Below are 7,263 nucleotides of genomic sequence, written 5' to 3'. Positions count from 1 at the left end.
GAGACCAGCCAAGCAGTGAGTTGAGTTGGGTGATTACATTGCAATGTTTTAATTTGCCTTTGGACAAATTCTCATAAGCTTTCCCGAGAAAATCTCCCTTTAGACGTAGTCATTTAATTTAAGAACAGTTGGGAGAGGAAGATGAGCTAAAATGACAGATGGAGGAATGCAGATGTGTGTGTCTTAGAGGGACTCAGAAGCACTCGAGGATTTGGCATTCAGTGAAGCACAATGCCAGCTTCTACTGCTTGTGCCCGTGGACTTGAGAAATTTTCAAGAAATCATGAAAATACAATGATTTTCTCAGATGACAGGCAGGTTTTATTTTTTTCTCTTGTCTGTAAAATCATAACAAGGTCACCAAAAGAACTGGATACCCCCTACACACACCCCAAGTCCAGCAAACACAAAAAAATAAAAATTTGAGTAGCCTTGTAGGAAGGCAAAACAAAGCAAAAAAATAATAACAAGGCTGTTGTTAGAGAGAAATTTCCTTTGGTCACATTGCCACAAAGATAACTATTTTTAATTCCATGCTTACCCTGGTTTCCTTCAGACAGATTTTCTGAACGTCCTAATTTGGTGTTCGCATAATTCAATGTCTATTATTGTTTTAGGTCCACAGTTATTATTTTAATTATAATTTAAAGCTGCCTAATATACCCCGAAGTCACTGGGCACCTAAGAGAAATAAATAAAAACAACTTGCCATTTTTAAAAGCAGCATGTTTAGTTGGAAGTCCCACAAGCCAATCAACTAAGACATCATAAAACCTTCAAATAAACTAAAACGGAAACAAAATAAAATGTCCAGTCTTAATGTCCTTAGAAGGCATGCAGGAGAAGGTTACAGCTAGCTGAGTGCTGGTGTGAGAGCTCTCAGAATGACTTTATTACTGGGAACCCCAGTGTACATCTTGATGCCCACAGCCCATATCACAATCTGCACAGTCCAAGTCCTAGGTGTATAATCCTTGAGCCTTGGTGTGAAGTTTTAGTCAATGAGAAGTTGGTCTAGCAACGACTTTGGTGCAGAAAAAGAAAAGGGCGTGCCAGAGGATTGGAAATGCCCACCCACTGACTACTTCATCCATATGGTGTTGGATGACTTTCTCCAGTGTAGGTGTCAATAAAGCAGATGCAGGTCTCATTAACTCTGATATTTTAAACGTGGAATTGCTAAAATATCAAAGTCTAGTGATTTTACATTTGGAAGGCTAAAGAAATTTCAAAACAGTTCCGTAATGTTCCTACATGTGAGTTTTCCGTAACAGAAAATAGTAAAATCATTTTCAAACCATTTACTGCTAGTATTCTGCATGTAATCAGAGCTGTTATGGTTTGTTAAGCAACAGAATTATCTAGTGGGCAGGAGGTTTATGCTGCTCCAAGACAGCTTGTGTACAAGCTACACAAGTATGCAAATCAGTAAATATTATAGAATCCATTGAATAAGCATAGTCAGGATATCCAGAGGGAAGCATCTATTCCCTCCACCCCCAGAATGGTCTTAGATAGTTTAGGTGACTCTCTTTGGGACCCAAACAGCTGGACTGTCAAATTTGGGTCACTTCAGGTTCTAAGAAAAGGCAGAGAGTAGTGTCCTCAGGGCAGCAAAAAATGGGCTCCCAGAGATCTCCTTCCTTACTGTGGAAAAAGTAAGAACGAAAAGAAAAGAAAAAGAAAAGGAGAGGAGGGGAGGGGAGAGGAGGGGAGGGAAGGGGAGAGAAGGGGAGAGAAGGGAAGAAAAGATAAAGAAGGAAGTTGACCCCCAGAGAAGCAAACTCCTGTGGCTGCATGGATTAAGCAAAGAATACAAATAAGTGAAGTGGGAATGGTATAAGGCAATAAAGAGAGGTGGGGACTGTGGAGAACACGCTCAGCCTTAAGGGCAGCTGCTGCTTAACTCTAGCCCATGGTTCCCAGGCCCAATGTAACCAGAATTTTTGATTTTTCAAGAGAAGCTGGAAATATCCATTTTTTTTACTTGAAATATGGCAAATTTTGAGTGTTGGCAATCAATCTGATATAAATACCCACGCAACATATGAACCAAATAGAAGATTCAACATGGCACATTCAGCTCATGGGCCATAAGTTTGTAAACTGTATGAGACGGAAGCAAGAAGTTGGGAATTAAAAGGAGCAACAGATTCTGAAGCATGGAACACAGAATTTATATTAAGGATTCTTTCATTTTCTGTCTTAGATAAGGGAGAGTTTTATCAAGTCTTGCCACTAATTCCCATCTATAAAGGAAAATAGATACTTTTTCTCTCCCATGCTATCCAATGCCCTCAAACCTAAAATAACTCTTAATCTACTTCATCCTTTCTTTCTGATTCTCTTTGTAAGTATTGGGCTGGTGAATTAATTCTGGATGTACTGAGCTAGGCAAATGCTTCAGATCTCTTAGCATTCTGAGATGGGGATGGGTCAATGCATAAAAAGTATTCGTAGAAGGTGGAAATCTGTTTTGAGCCTATTTGCAATATTTCTTGGATAAATTATAATGTATTTTATTGGTTATTTAAGGATATTATCCTTATAGCATTTCTGGCACTTGAGCTTAAAAATATTGATATTCAGCAGGTGTATCAGTCAGTTTTTACTAGGTAATGCTGCATTAACAAACAACCCCCAAGCCTTAGTGACTTAAAATGAAGATACATTTTTCGTGTACAAAATTACGTGAAAGTAATCCCTCTGTCTCACCTCGCTCCATTTCATCTAAATTACGTGGTTGTATCTTTGCTCCACTTTGTCTTTATTCTGAGTCCTGGGCTGAAGGAGCAGCTCCTCCCTTGCTTCAAAACAATATCCTGCTGGAAGGGAGAAAAGAAACAACATGATGGCTTTTAAGGCTTCTGCTCAGAAGTAGCGTACATCACTTCCTCTCACATTTTATTGGTGGCCAAAACAAGTCACATGGCCAAGCCTGATGTTGACGAAGCAAGAGAAGTATTACCCTCTCACAGGGAAGGGCAACATTTAGGAACAATGAAAATCTCCCATAGAGGGTACTGCCTCAGGGACTTTGAAAGGGGAAAATAAGGGGAAGCTCCCCAATATCTCCTGTTGGAGAAACAGAACTAGTCCTCAGACTCCATTCTGCCCTTGGTAGGGACCATTGAGGTCATTTGAGCAGTGAGTGGTTAAAAGATGGTACCTGGAGTCAGACTTCCTGAGTTCAAATCTTGGCTCTACCATTTCTTGGCTGTAGGACCTTGTATACATTGCTCAACCCTCTTGTGTCTCATTTATCCAATGTAAGCCACCTGTCTCATAAGGCTATTGGGAGGATTCAGTGAGTGAAGATATGTATTTATATATGGAGAGAGAATACTTAGAACAGTGTTTTGCTCGTAATACGTATTGACTATTACTACAGTGATGACGACTAGAAAGCTGTTGGCTCAAATGCATCTCAGCCACCTTCTCACCCCTCTATAGCTAGATTACTCCAGGTCATTTTGACTTTAAGTATCCCATATGAAAATGCATGTACTTCTGGAAGGTCTAAACCCTTAAGTTTTTATCGACTAATACCTTGTTGGGGAACACTCTGAAAGCAGGTTCCAGCAGGATGAGATATAGGAGAGGGTCCTGGAGACAGTGAGACAGAGAAAACAGAAGTTGGGGAACAAGGACCCCCAAAGTAAATTTGCCACACCTGATGGTTTTACCGAGAGCTACTCTGACCAGACCAGTAATTCTCATCCTTGGCTACATATTAGAGTCAAGGGGGTGCTCAGACCATACCCTAGACCAGGACATCCAGAATCTCTGTGGGTGGGATTCAGTACTCTGAACATCTTAAAGCGCCCCAGGTTCTTTTCATGTAAAACCAAGGTTGATTAGCCCAGGAGCAGTCTGCCTTCCACTCAGAGCACCTGACTGCCTCTTCCTTGGTTCAAATTTTGCTCCATCATGGATCTGCCTTAACCCCAGTTTCTCCAGCACAGTCCAGATGAACTGACTAGGAGAGGAACATTTGCTGACAAAGAAGAGGGAGAAATATGGCCAAAGTGGAGCATTTGTCTTTCCTCTCCTCCTGATTGATCACTTTATACAATAATAAAACTTTTAAAAGGTTGAACCTGAACTGAGACTGTGACTGTGACACAATTAATCCAACTCTTGAAGAATCATGTTATATTATGTGCTTCAAGCATTGATCTACTTCACTAAAAGTTGGCCTGAAATACAACCTAGACCCAAGATACTGGATCCATAAGAAATGGCTAGGATGCTGTCGATTGCTTTGTGTCTCCATGCGATATGTGGCCGTGCAGCTGACCAGACCTTAAAGCAGGACAAGTTCTAACACATCACAGAGGATGCCACCAGTCCCCACCTTGCCCCAAATTGCTGGGAGTGGAAGTACAGAGAAGAGAAGGCTGAGTATGGTATGATCCTCGAACCTGCTACCACTGCAACTACATAATGATGATATTATTCATCCACAAGGCTCCCAGGCTCCCTACCTGTTCTTGAATTGAACACAGACAGTACCAGCATCCCTGGTACCATAAACTCTTCCCCATGGAGGTACATTTTTGGGGTCCTCTCAAAATCTAAGTTTTATAGGACCAAATGCATCCCCCATTTTAACTCACCAGTAATCATCAAGTCAATAACAATATCTAGCATCTCTGGGCAGTGCCTTCCAGTTAGCCGAACACTTAAAAGTCCCCAGACTCACTTGAGCCTCACAACAGCCCCATGAGGTAGGTAGGTGAGCCAGGATTCGTGATCCCCGTTTTACAGAAAAAGAAACTTGCTGGGGAAGTGAAGTGAATTGCCAGGGTCATGGAACTCGTGGTGGAAATGGAACACCTGAATTTAAGACTTGGATCCTTTGGCTTCCTGCAACTTCCAGGCACCATGGGAGACCACAAAGGAAATCAGACCTTGCACTGGCCCCAGGCAGAATCGCATGACAGGCTCAGCTCCCTGGATGTCAACTCCATCCACTTCACCAGCCTTCCCCCTCTCTTCCAGGCGTCCCTCCCACTCTGTGCTGTCCCACTGCATCACCCACGCTTTCACTAGCATCTCCAGAAGTCTCTCTCTGTGCTCCCCCCTTTGAAATTTCCCTGTGGTTTTAGCTAGCTCAGTGAAAATACAGATGTGCCCTCAAAGCCCAGCTCATCCTTGAGACCTAGCTGTGTGACCTTGGGCAAGTTACATTATGCTTTTGAGTTTCCTTCTCTGTAGAATGGGTGATTACTAGTACCTACTTCTTATGGCTGTATGGAGGATTGTATGAGTCATGTACATGAGGCACTATGGACAGTGTCTAGCATGTATTAGGCACTCAAAAAGGGCAGTTGTTTTAAAACCATTTATATTTAGTTATTAATTTTATATAATAGGAATAATAGCTAGCATTTTTCAAGACCTACTATGTAATGACATGTATTGCATTGTTCTCAGTACTCTTCATGTATGCTTTCATTCATTTCTCATGACGACCCTATGAAGCAAGCACTATTACTACCCCACCTTACTGATGAAGAAACTGAGACACAGAGAAGTTAAATAGAGCCAGCAAGGGCTAGACCCTGGATTTGATCTAAGTAGTGTAACTCTAGAACCAGCACTCTGCATTCAGACACAATCTCCACAAACCTTTAACATTGCTTCTTATCACTTGAATTTTTAAATAACAATATCTTTGAATAAAAGAAGTACCTTAAGCATACACATGGAAAGGAGTGAATCTATAACGGTGAAGTATCAGCCATTATAGCAAAGAGGACAGACAATAGGTAGAAACGAGGGCTTTCTGGGTGCTGCTAAAATTATACGATGAATATATTTTTTAAATTGAAGGAAAGAATCACAAGAAAATGTTAACAGTGATAGTTGTTGTAGAGCAGAACCAAACTCGGGTGAGGAGAGCAGGGTTTTTCATGTTCATTTTGTTTTTTTCTGTATTATTTGAGTTTTCAAACCCAGCTCCACACATTGGTTTTGTTTTATACCAACAGGATTTATCGGAAAAATAAAACTATTGCTCTGTTTTGTTACTTGATCTTTTCTTCCTTGTATACTCCACATTAAAAATTGAGTCGTTTTTAAATATTATACCGTAAAACCAACCACTCTCCCCACTCCAATGCCACGCCCTCAAGCTGCTGATCATCTCAACGCAGAGATAAGACAGAGCAGAGGAAAGAACTAGAGCGCCCAGCGAGATGGGTTATAATTAAGTGCCCGAGAATGCAGAGCCATCTCTTGAGACCGTAGGAGTCCAGCTCTCTTCCCAAACATGGTATTTTCCCTGATGGGTTTTTTTTTCCTCCACCAGAAATTTTCCACTTTAATTATGTGGGTTAGGTTAGAGGAGTTCACCTTCGGAACTTTAAATGCGCAAACAGCTAATCCCTTCCATAAGACACATTTCTGGGAAAGCCCAAAGATAAATGTTTACAGCCTGTGCTGGAAGAATAGAACCCAGTGAAATTCAAAATGATTTAAGCATGATGTGCCCATGCCTGAAGAAACAATTTAGAGAGACTCTAGCCTCTATGTTCTGGAATTCTGGCCTTCGTTCTCACAAAGAATGGAATCACTGGCAATGCTCATAGGTTAGATTTTCGCCCCCCTTTTCCCGGTTTTTCCTTCAACATGAGAAGGATGGTAATTAAAACCATACTTGAAATATTAAGTCTACTACCTAAAGGAATGAAGTTTATTAAAGTTGCTAGGCGTTAAGTACAGAAACTCAAAATAGCTTGGGCACACTCCCTTCGGCATATGCCCAAAATATTGTTCGAGAGGAACCCAAGCGTCGAGGTGGCACGCGTGTACACATACACTCACACACACACACACACACACATCAATACATTGATATATCAATAAATGGAAGGCATTTCTCAAGTAACTAACGTTTGACAAGCAGGGAGCAAAGATGACCTCCCTAATTAAGGTACTTAGAAGGGCCAGTTACTCAGAAAAATTATTAAATGTTGTCATAAGGGCATGGCGAAAATAAGGACCAATCCTAGGCACCACTTAACCTCTTTGAGACAGTTTCTCATCAATCATGTGGGGTCAGTGATTGATGGGAGGATGTGGGGAAGGTATAAGGAGATAACCTGGCATGATCCCCGGCACAAAGGCAGGAGGTACGTAGTGTCAGGCCCCTTATTCCTGGGGATCTCATGGTGGTTCAGCTGATAAAATATGAGCACTCTTTCTCCTCCCCCTGGGGCTGGCTGGAATCTACAGGTCAATCCAAGTAAATTCCAA

This window comes from Eubalaena glacialis, chromosome 18 (assembly GCF_028564815.1).
Source record: "Eubalaena glacialis isolate mEubGla1 chromosome 18, mEubGla1.1.hap2.+ XY, whole genome shotgun sequence".
In the NCBI taxonomy this organism is placed as follows: domain Eukaryota; kingdom Metazoa; phylum Chordata; class Mammalia; order Artiodactyla; family Balaenidae; genus Eubalaena; species Eubalaena glacialis.
Note: the sequence above shows the minus strand (reverse complement) of the source record.